At 35.5% G+C, this 11180-nt stretch overlaps 1 pseudogene; it reads left to right on the top strand.

Annotated features, from left to right (window-relative positions):
• Positions 1 to 220: 220 nt before the first annotated feature.
• On the top strand, positions 221 to 838 carry LOC105884228 (endoplasmic reticulum membrane protein complex subunit 7-like; annotated as a pseudogene).
• Positions 839 to 11180: the final 10342 nt, after the last annotated feature.

Here is an 11180-nt window from a genome sequence, read left to right as displayed (position 1 = left end):
TATCAATTGTGTATTTGCTAATTCGTATTATATAAATCTGCTATAGCGGAACAGACTGTATCTTAAGCACATGCTCTGAACCAAGACTGCCTACCCCAATCCTAGTTCCACCATTTATATCTTTTTCACTTTGAAGCCCAATTTACTCAACTCTAAATGAGGCTAATGATAGTATCTGGGGCTACTGGGGCTGCCAGCCTGACTGCTGAGAGCTGCTGTTATGGCGGCTGCTCTGCGGGGATTCTTTTTTTGTCCTGCTGCTGCTGCTGCTATCAGGGGATGCCCAGAGCTCAGAGATGACAGTTTTGTTGTTTATGACATACCTTCTGAATCTTATGTAATTGAAGTTTTATCGCCAGGTTACAGGTGTGATCCTGTCTGAGTGGATATCACTTCAAAAGGAAAAATGGAAGCAGGATATGTGAATTACATCAAAACATCAGAAGTGGTCAGACTGCCCTATCCTCTCCAGATGAAATCTCCAAGTCCACCTTATTACTTCATTAAAAGGCAGTCATGGGGCTGGACAGACTTTCTGTTGAATCCAAGGGTTATTATGATGGTTTTTCCTATTTGTGTTTCTGCTCAAAGTAGTCAACAAAAATGATCCTGACATGAGATGGAAGATAGAACAGTCAATGAATATGCTGAACTCCAAACGTGAATGTACTGATGTTTCTGAGTTCATGAAAGACTCTTCACTTCAAAATCATCTGGTAAAGCTAGTGGTGGCAGCAGTAAAACAGGAAAAAATGGGACTAGAAAAAGGAGGGAGTCAGACAGTCCAAAACTGGCATTTGCACAAAGATGGCAACACTGGGTAGCATCCAAGTCTTGAGGGAAAAATGTGTGAAGCAACTACTGTAGACTTCAGTCATCCTGAAAGTTCAGCTCTTACAACTGTTGCATACGTTAGTTTTTCAGCACATGTTTTGTACTTTGTATACATGAAAACCCAGCTTTCATCTCTTATTTGGATGGTGTCACTGAATTAATTACAGTGTACTATAGAAAATTACATTAATAAATTATATGAAATATTTTATAATATGTATATTAAAATAAGTCTTAATCCACAGAAAGAATCATAGTATCTAACTCATAGGGTTGTTATAAGAAATAAATAAGTCAATACATGCAAAGCCTTTGTAGTATGACCTCAATAAATGTTGCCAGGAACTTGGAGTAACTAACAAGACCAGTAAAAGATATAGGAACTGAATTAAAGCAGCCCTTTGTTTCTAGGTCCTGAATGAAGGAAGGCTGCAAAAACAGGTGGAAAGAAAGAATTTGATCTAAAATGAAAGGTCCACCACAGGAAACTAGTAGATGGAGCAAGTATTTAAGGAGACACATCCTGGAGACATTCCCAGAGGCAAGAGTAAGCTAGAAAACATTGTTCATTGGCAGGCAGTGAACAATTAAAGGAGATTTTATTCTTAGTTAAAACTTATATGTATATTTAATCCACAAACCACAATCCAGATCCAGTAAGTAATGACTGGTTGATAACTGAATGAGAAACATACTTTTATTTCTACAAAGAACAAAGAAGATTCCAGTAAAGGAAAGGTTACATTGCCTATTTCCTGGGGTCCTGTGATGTATGCTGAGAGTTGCTGTTGTCCAATCTTCTTGCTTTGTTTCTTGGAGTGTCTACTGTCATTTTGCTTCCTTTAAGTTCCTCGACTTATATACTATTAGATTTCAGGTAAGACCTACCAAACAATTTTTATCCAGATAAAGAATTATTGTTTTTAGAGATCAACTCAGCCCACTACTTAAGTATCCTGGAGTTCCTAAATGTGCTTTCTTTGGATGGCAAAGATGATGGAAGGTGGATGTGGGGTGGGATGTTGGGGCAGTGGATTACTGAGAAAGTTATCCAAGATGGGAAAAAATTCTCTGAAGGAGAACATATGAAGGCATACCAACAGCTGAAAGATTATACCTGTCCTCTCACTTGGCCACTAGTGTTGGGATTAGGGTGATGGTTTTCTATCCACTGAGCCAGTTCTGGCAGCAGTTTGATAAATTATTGCATTTGTTTACTAAATACTATTTTCATACTCTCTACAGTTGCAATAACCTTGCTATATTCTTCCTTCTTTCCTAGACTACCAAAAGCACCATCCCTCAAAAATCTCCTATTAGTTGACATCACATGATTTAGGGTTGTTCACCAATTCTTGGTCAGGATGTGGAGTCTTGTATACTCCAAAGAACTCATATCCAAGCCATTGTCATTAGACCGAAGTCTTTGTTAAAAATACAGTTTCATGTGTTCACTTAATGGAAGCTGTAAATATACATATTTATACAGATTTCAGTTTTTTGCCAAAATCTCTGGGGTCTATCCCGGAAATTACAATAGTTAACACTTAGTGATTATTATGTGCAAAGCACTGTTCTGAGCACATGTATGTACTCATTTAATCATTGCAATAAATATGAGATGTAAACTATTATAATTCTCATTTCAGAGATAAAGAAACTAAGATTCAGAGAGGCAACCTGACCCCAAGCAGATTGGCTCTAGTCCCCTGTTCATTACCACTAAATCACCCTGCTCTTTGAGATGATGCCATCGTGATATACTAGATCTGGTCTGATACAAATATTAGAAACCTTATAAGCCATATCAGAATCTCATTTATAATTCATTGAGTAGGGCCATCTAAAGGTCTTCTAAAGGTTTTTTTTTTTTCTGCCATAAGATAAGGGATCAACTTTTCAATTAATTTTTATATTTGTGTTAGTTGTATATTTTATTATTTAGAAACACATTGTTGAATCCCCTTTAAATTAGTTCTTGTTTATATGACCACTACTATTTATCAATTGCTGGGGGTACTTTCTGCTTGGTTATCACATATTACCAACAGGGCTAAACAGTCTATTTGATTCTGACAGTTTCTACTTTTTCTGGAATCATTTGACTCACTTAGAGCTCTCTATGTATAGCTTGCTTATACAGACAGAAAAAAATATACATCTATATTTTATAAATAGACACATACTTAATAGGATAAACAAAATACAATTGTATATTCATGTCTCCTATTTATATTAATATCAATAAAATTGAATATTTCCTATTCTATTCACCCTTTTTTATTATTAATAAAACTATCTTTTGCACAGAGTATGTTAATCTTCTTTGTTTAATATCATTACTCAATTCATGGACTTTATATACCCTATTTGTTCTAATTAACAATAGTAATGATAAAAATTTTGATACTCAAATTATTACAACATGGCATATGGGAATGGCTTTAAGATGGCTCCTTTGAGTTTAAACACTATCTCTGATATTCTTGAAATTATCCTTGCTTCCTAGTAATAACAACAGATAGATAGATAAATGGATTTATGTAAAATGTTTTTGTACCCTAAGACGTAGAATCAGTAACCCTCTATGAAATCTTATTTCTTTTCCCTACTATAACATTAGGGGCACAAATCTGAGATGTGAGGGGTATACATAACTTTTGGTGATGGGCTACTACTGCTATTGCTGCTGGGTTACTTTTAGTACAGAAATGGAATATAGTATTTATTTGTAAGGCTATGAATTCACATTGTTTTTCCCCATTGAACACTTTTTAGTGTTGTATATGATTTTTCTTGTAGTAAGAAGTTTCAATATCCACCAAGGCTTTTTAATTATACCCTAACACTGAAAGTTTCAGTTGCCTCAATTCCCTCATTTGTAAAATTGGTGTATTTAAAGGATTGTTTGGACCTTTGGATGAAATAACTCATGCAAAGTGCCTAAAAAATGTTTAGTGAGTAGTAAGTACACACTCAATGTTGGCTATAGGTATATATATATATATATATATATATATATATATATATATATAAAACTCATGAATATTTTCTCTTCTTTGGTACCTACCCTTCACCTGGTGCACAAGGTACTACCAGCTGCCATGTTATTACAAGTCAACCTTATCTCTTGACTACAGCGTTTGATCTGGGGTTGAGTATTCTGCAGGGCCCTAGGTCAAATTCCTATTGACAGACTTTTACTACTTTCTTTTCTCTTGAGAAATAATTGGGATTCGCTAATTAGCAAGTTAGTAGGTTATTATTACTCTTTTTAAAAATCAAAGTAAGTCACTTTAAGATCTGTGAGCACCTTCTCCTAAAGATAAAAGAAACATTTGTCTGGCTTGTCTTTAATGAGGTGTCACCAGCTGGTTCAATCAGCTATAACTGATGATATGGGTGCAGAGTCATGGAAGACAAAATCTGCCTTGTTTTGTGCATTAGAGATGAGAGGGCAGTTTCTTGAAGAAGAGGTAGGAGGTGTCATCGTGTGCCAACCAATCAATCCCAAAGTGTCTAATACTAATTTGTAAATTAAATAAACGATCCTAAGAGGAATTATTGATATTCTAGACCAGCACAGTCTTACAGAACTTTCTGTGAGGATGCAAATGTTCTCTATCTGAACTGTCCAATGTGGTAGCCACTAGCCATATGTGGCTTTTCAGTACCTGAAATGTCACTTGTGAAAATGAAGAAATAAAATTAATTTTCTATGATTAAATTTAAGTTTAAATAGCCACATGTAGTTAGCAGTTAGCAAGCAGCACAATCTTAGAATTTTCACTGAATCACAACAAAACAGTGTATTATACTTATTTAAAACTTTAGAATTTGGAATCAATACTGGGTACAAATTTGGTCTTTGCCATTGATTATCTGAATGAATTCAATTAAGTTACATTATTTATCCAAGCCTCAGTTTTTTCAACGAAAATGGAACTAATAATCCCTATTTTATAGACTAGTGCTACTCAAAGTGTGGTCCTCACATCGATGCCCATTGGAGAACTATTTGTTACTGGTCAGGAATTAAGAGTAAGCAAACTTTTATAGAAATTTGATGGTAATTTTATGTCCTTTCGATTTAATAAAGTTTTGTATGACATTTAAATTTTTCATTTTCCTAGAAATTTGTTTTTGTTATATTTTTACAAAAGTATTAGTCTATAACAGATTGCAAATAAAACAAAGCTGGCCCTTTTCCACAGATGATTTGAGAAGTACTGATGGAGATTCACTGCCAGGTTATAGATAGTCTGTAATGACATCTGTTATATAGAAAGTAATTAATCAATGGCTAGAATTATTGTCAGTCTTATAATTTCTCAATATCTAAGGTAATAGAAACAATTTCCTTTTTGGATTGCTCAAAATATAATCCCATTGATTTACTCTGTTACTGGCTAACCATGTCCATGCCGGTAAGTCTCTGTTTCTTTGAAGAGCCATATGGCACAATAAATTAGAGTCACTGAGTTAAAATGGCAAATTATTTCACTCTAATGATTGATTATACTTTTGATTTAAGAATGTTTTGTTAATAACATATGTAAGAAATCAATTTGCTACCCTAAGTGCTTAATGAGCAATATATATTTGAGTGTGTAAAAAGATTATTGTAAATGTGTAAATGAAGCATACTCAATCTAAAGTTTTAATTACAAAATGGTCACCAAAGAGCATATGTGCTTGATAAAGGGCTTCAGTGAAGACTCTTAGAAAATAAGGATAGATTGAAGTAACACAAGATGGACATTAATAAAAAGTAGGTACAGCAAAATAAGATACATCATGTGTTGCTGTAACATCCAACTGAAATTATGTTCAAAATGAAATAATTTTTGTGCAGTGAACAATAGGTCATCAAAAGAAACAAAAGCCTATATCTAGGACTTGTTGAAATTTCAGGAATACAAGAAATGCCTATAGCATGAAAGCACACTTAAAAAAGATGGTGTTTAAAAATTAGATGGGGGCCAAGCATGGTGGCTCATACCTGCAATCCTAGCACTTTGGGAGGCCGAGGTAGGAGGATCACTTGAGGCCAGGAGTTTAAGACCAGCCTAAACAACATAGTGAGACCCAATCTCTATGAAAGAAAGAAAGAAAGAAAGAAAGAAAGAAAGAAAGAAAGAAAGAAAGAAAGAAAGAAAGAAAGAAAGAAAGAAGGGAGGAAGGAAGGAAGGAAGGAAGGAAGGAAGGAAGGAAGGAAGGAAGGAAGGAAGGAAGGAAGGAAGGAAGGAAGGAAAGAAGGAAAGAAAGAAAGAAAGAAAGAAAGAAAGAAAGAAAGAAAGAAAGAAAGAAAGAAAGAAAGAAAGAAAGAAAGAAAGAAAGAAAGAAAGAAGGAAAGAAAGAAAGAAAATTAACCTGGTATGGCGACACACACCTGTAGTCTCAGCTACTTGAGAGGCTGAGGCAGGATTGCTTTAGCCCAGAAATTTGAGGTTGCAGTGAGCTACAATGATGCCATTGCACTGTAGCCCTGGCAACAGAGTGAGACAATAAATAAATAAATAAGTTTTTTAAAAATTAGATGGGGCTTATAAATTAGAGACTGGTTCATTAAAATGAAGCTATACACATGTTGCAAATGTTTTGTTTAACATTAATCTGGATGATTGAGTTTCTTCTCTTTTTCCTTCTTCTGTTTTTGCTTCCCTTTCTCATCCTCTTTTTACACTACCTGTGGTTACTTAAGAACTAATTAGAAAGGCTTTAAAAATGAAGAATAATTGTCCTAGATTGCATGTGTATGTGTGTGTGTGTGTATACAGATGCATATGCGAATGGATGGTTTGTAATGTCTAGCAAATATTTGAATTGGTAGATCACATCCAGAAGATTCATTAAAAATATAGTAATATTCTTAAATCCTACTTCCTAAGATGAAACATTAAAAATATTTTGCTTTTAATGTTATGCATTTTAATTGTAGAGACATCCATGTGAAATGCCTCCCCAAAACATAAAATAAGAGAAACAATTTTTGTCTTATTTGAAAGTTAAAATTTGAAATGATCACATAGTGAATTGGAGTATAAAGATGTGCAAAATCTCCTAAAGAGACAAAATGGATTGCTAGAGCAGACTAACCACGCTGAATTTCTAATATAATTAATGGAAAAAAGTGACAAGCAAGTGTATATGAGTTTGGAGAATGGGTATTATTCATCCTGGAATGTAAAGAGAAAGGAGTCTCGGAGGCACAAGTTGGCACTGGCCATCGGCACAGTGTGGGGTAAGGAGGGGCTGCTCCTCCTCTGGTCTTGTGAGTCTCCATCTGCCTCACAGACAGAAATTTCACTCTTGTGGAACAAGGCATATCAGGCTCTCAAAATGCAATGCCATTTAACATTAGAATCACATAATTGATTCCCCTTATTCTGATTCCATGCTCACCAACCAACCTTCTGCTCATTTGGCTTTGTATGCAATTCGTCCACAGAGATGTGCTGATGAGTAATTCTAGCCCACTCCACCATTAATTTTATATTGGAATTCTGATATGTTAATCTTTTATTCTTGCTTATCTCAAGCCCATCCCTGGAAAAATGGACTCATTGTCAGTGTGCTGACAAAATTAGCCTTCTTTACTTGTCACACTGAGAAACAGCTAACAGACTAAGGTAAACCCATCATAGTAAGTGCTGTTATATAAGGCTCTTGACTATTCTCCAAACAATAGCTCTTTGCACTGTCTTATTTTTATTTTTCTACTCTTTTTTTTATTTATCTCAGATCTGAGATTTATCTCAGATTTTTTTATTTTATCTCAGATTCTGTGGGTACAAATATTGTTAGGGTTACATATCTTGCCCCTCCCCCCTCCCCCCCACCCCACTCTGCCAGAGCTTCAAGCATGTCTAGTCTCCAAGTGGTGTGCCCTGCACCCACTATGAAAGTGCGTACCCTTCCCCTTCTCCCCCCTTCCACCTGTTTACCTCCCATTAACAAATTTATTTTTTTTAGACATTTTGGTTACAGTGTGTTTCTTTGCCTCTCCCTAAAAAGGGATAGAGATAATCCTTTCCCCCCTACAATGCTCATCACATCCTTAAGATGTGGGTCTCCCCCCACCCCGCAGATCCCTGTTGAACACTACAATTTTTTGAACACCATAGTTTTAGTCTGTCAGTACCAATTTGATGGCGAGTAGATGTGTAGCCCATTTTCCAGGTCTTGTGTCGTCTCGCTTTGTATTACAGGCTTAAGCTTAATCCCAGATAGCATAAACGGTGCTAGTTCACTATTGTTTCTTAGGATTAAGTAATATTCCATTGTGAGTATATACCACATTTTAGTTATCCATTCATGAATTGATGGGCACTTGGGTAGTTTCCATGACCGTGCAATAGTGAATTGTGCTGCCATAAACATTCAGGTGCAGATATCTTGATAATAGAGTGACTTATGTTATTTTGGATAGATGCCCAACAATGCTATTGCTGGGTTGAATGGTATTTCTATTTCTAGTTGTTTGAGATATCTCCAAATTCTTTTCCACAAAGGTTGCACTAGTTTGCAGTCCCACCAACAGTGTAGGAGTGTTCCTGTCTCTCCACATCCTCACCAGCATTTGTTGTTTTGGGATTTCTTGATACAGGCCATTCTCGATGGGGTTAGGTGGTATCTCATTGTGGTTTTGATTTGCATTTCTCTAATGATTAGAGATGTTGAACATTTTTTTTATATGTTTGCAGGCCATTATTCTGTCTTCTTTGGAGAAGTTTCTGTTCATTTCCATTGCCCATTTCTTGATGGGGTTGTTTGACTTTTTCTTGTTTATTCTTTTAAGTTCTAGATAGATTCTTGTTATTAGACCTTTATCGGAAGTGTAGAGAGCGAATATTTTCTCCCATTCTGTGGATTGTCTATTTGCTCTAATGATCATTTCCTTGGCAGTTCAGAAACTTTTTAATTTGATCAGATCCCATTTGTTTATTTTTGCTGTGGCAGTGATTGCCTTGGGGGTCTTCCTCAAAAATTCTTTGCCTAGACCATATTTTTCTACTCTTAATATTGCCTCAAAATGCCCCAGATGATACTATTTTGGACTAGCAAAGGTAGAATGTGATGAACATTTATGCTGTGCTAATCCTAAAACTTAAAGAAAGATGTTGTTTAGGTGACAGATGATATTGAAACCAAACTTTGCAATATGAATGACCGAAGAGAACTTTATTCTAAGTAGTAATTTCTAATCTACACGCTATGGGGTGGTACCACTTTATCATTCATCTAAATATTAATACTCATTATAAAACAGGGTTCACATTTAAAGTGAAATTATTGCATGCCTCAAGAATGTTAAGAAGCTAGCCTATCATTAATTAATTCCTACAGCTACTATTTATTGGGGGCCCATTAGTGCAAGGCACTGGTCAGGGGCCAGGGATGTTAAGGTGAATAAAACACAATCTCTATGCTTTTGGAGTTTATATTGTGATGGGAGAGACAGAGAAGCAAGTCAGCAATTACAATATGTGAATAAGTGGTAAGTGATGGTGAAAGCAACAAATGTTCTGGAAACATGTAGAAGTACTTAATCTAGACATAAATAAAGTGCCAGAGAAGTTTTCCTGATGATATTGGCAATGAAGTTGAAACTGCATTGACTCTCTTCATTGAAACTTCTCTTGACTCAACAAAAGAAAGGGGGGCAGGGCTCAGTTCTGGAGAGAGGAAATGGTATGCACAAAGGCTTGGAGGTCTTTTGAGGTAAAATGGTGAGCATAACCAAACTATTGTTTACAAACTGGAAGTGGCAAGATTAGAGCAGTAAGCAGGGTCAGTGAAACTGTGAAGATGTTTGTAATCCATATTAGATTCTTTGGACTTTATCTAGAGAGCTAGTGAAAAAAAATTTAAATATATTTATTATAAATATATGAGACATACAGAAAGCACAGAAATATCTAAAAATCTGCATATGCATCATTAAGCTTAAGAAATAAAACATAAGTACTCTTTAAATAAAGGAAAAACCTAAATAGCAAAAATTAAGCTTGGTTTGGTGGCCCATTCCTATAATCCTAGCACTTTGGGAAGCCAAGACAGGAGGATTCCCTTGAGGCTAGGAGTTCGAGACCAGCCTGGGCAACATACTGAGACTTCATTTCTACCAAAAATTTAAAAATTAGCCAGATGTAGTGGCACACGCCTATCGCTCCTGCTATTCAGGAGGCTGAAGTGGGAGGATTGCTTGAGTCCCAAGAGTTTGAGGTTACAATGAGCTATGCTCAGGCCACTGCACTCCAGCCTGGGCAATAGAGCAATACTCTGTCTCTAAAAACAAAATAAAACAAAACACCCCAAATTAAAAATACATATGTATTTGTAAAAATACATATGCAATTCTCTGTCTCTAAAAACAAAACAAAATACAAACACCCCAAATTAAAAATACAATATACGTATGATGGAATTTCCTGTGTACTCCAAATTGATGGTATTTTTCTTCTTCATGCTCCATTGATAACACTATCCTGAATTTGATGTTATTATTCCTACATATTTGGCTTTTTACTTTAACTACATATGTAACTCTTAACAACCCAAACAAATGCTTGAGGGGCGAGTAAGTTTGCCAGATGAAATACAAGATGCCTAGGTAAATTTGAATTTTGGATAACAAGTAAGTTTTTAGTATAAGTACATCCCAAACATTGCATGGGACAATACTGCAAATATTGTAAATATCCTTGAGATATTTTATTTAATAAAATATTTTATTTGCTAGGTCTGGCAATTCAAGGGATGAATTATGTGGAGTGATGCAAGCATGGGTGGAAAATGGGAGCCAGAGACACAACAGTTTGGAGGCAGCTTCAAGTGATAATGGCCTGAACTCAAGTATGGCCAGTGGAAAATCGAGAAACATGGTTTAATTTTAGAACTATATAAGAGGTAGAAAGTTCCAGGTTTGGTGACTGGTTGAGTATGGAGTTTAAGGGAATAGGGGAGTTATAGATAATGAAAGTAAAATACAGATTTGATCAGTGGGATTGCTGATGGAGAGGAGTTCCATTTTGGACATTTTGAGTTGGGTGTTCTTAAAGAACATTTAGACTAATAGATACAGAATGGAGTTATTTGCATTCTGAACAGTAAAGTAATTTGACATTAAACAGATTCAGGAAGCCATGGACACATGTACTGACCATTATCCATCTATGCCACTTAATCACTTACACACTTCCTACCAATTGCGTCTGACCATCGTCTTTCACTGAAAAACCATTTCTATCCCTGTGAAGGAAATCAAAATATTTTATTCCAAAAGATATTTATTTTACACATTTTGAAATAACTGTCAGAGAGTCAGCAAACAGCCTTGCAAA

The sequence above is a fragment of the Microcebus murinus genome, chromosome 2, assembly GCF_040939455.1.
Source record: "Microcebus murinus isolate Inina chromosome 2, M.murinus_Inina_mat1.0, whole genome shotgun sequence".
NCBI classification, from domain to species: Eukaryota; Metazoa; Chordata; class Mammalia; order Primates; family Cheirogaleidae; genus Microcebus; species Microcebus murinus.
This window is presented reverse-complemented; position numbering and strand designations above follow the sequence as displayed.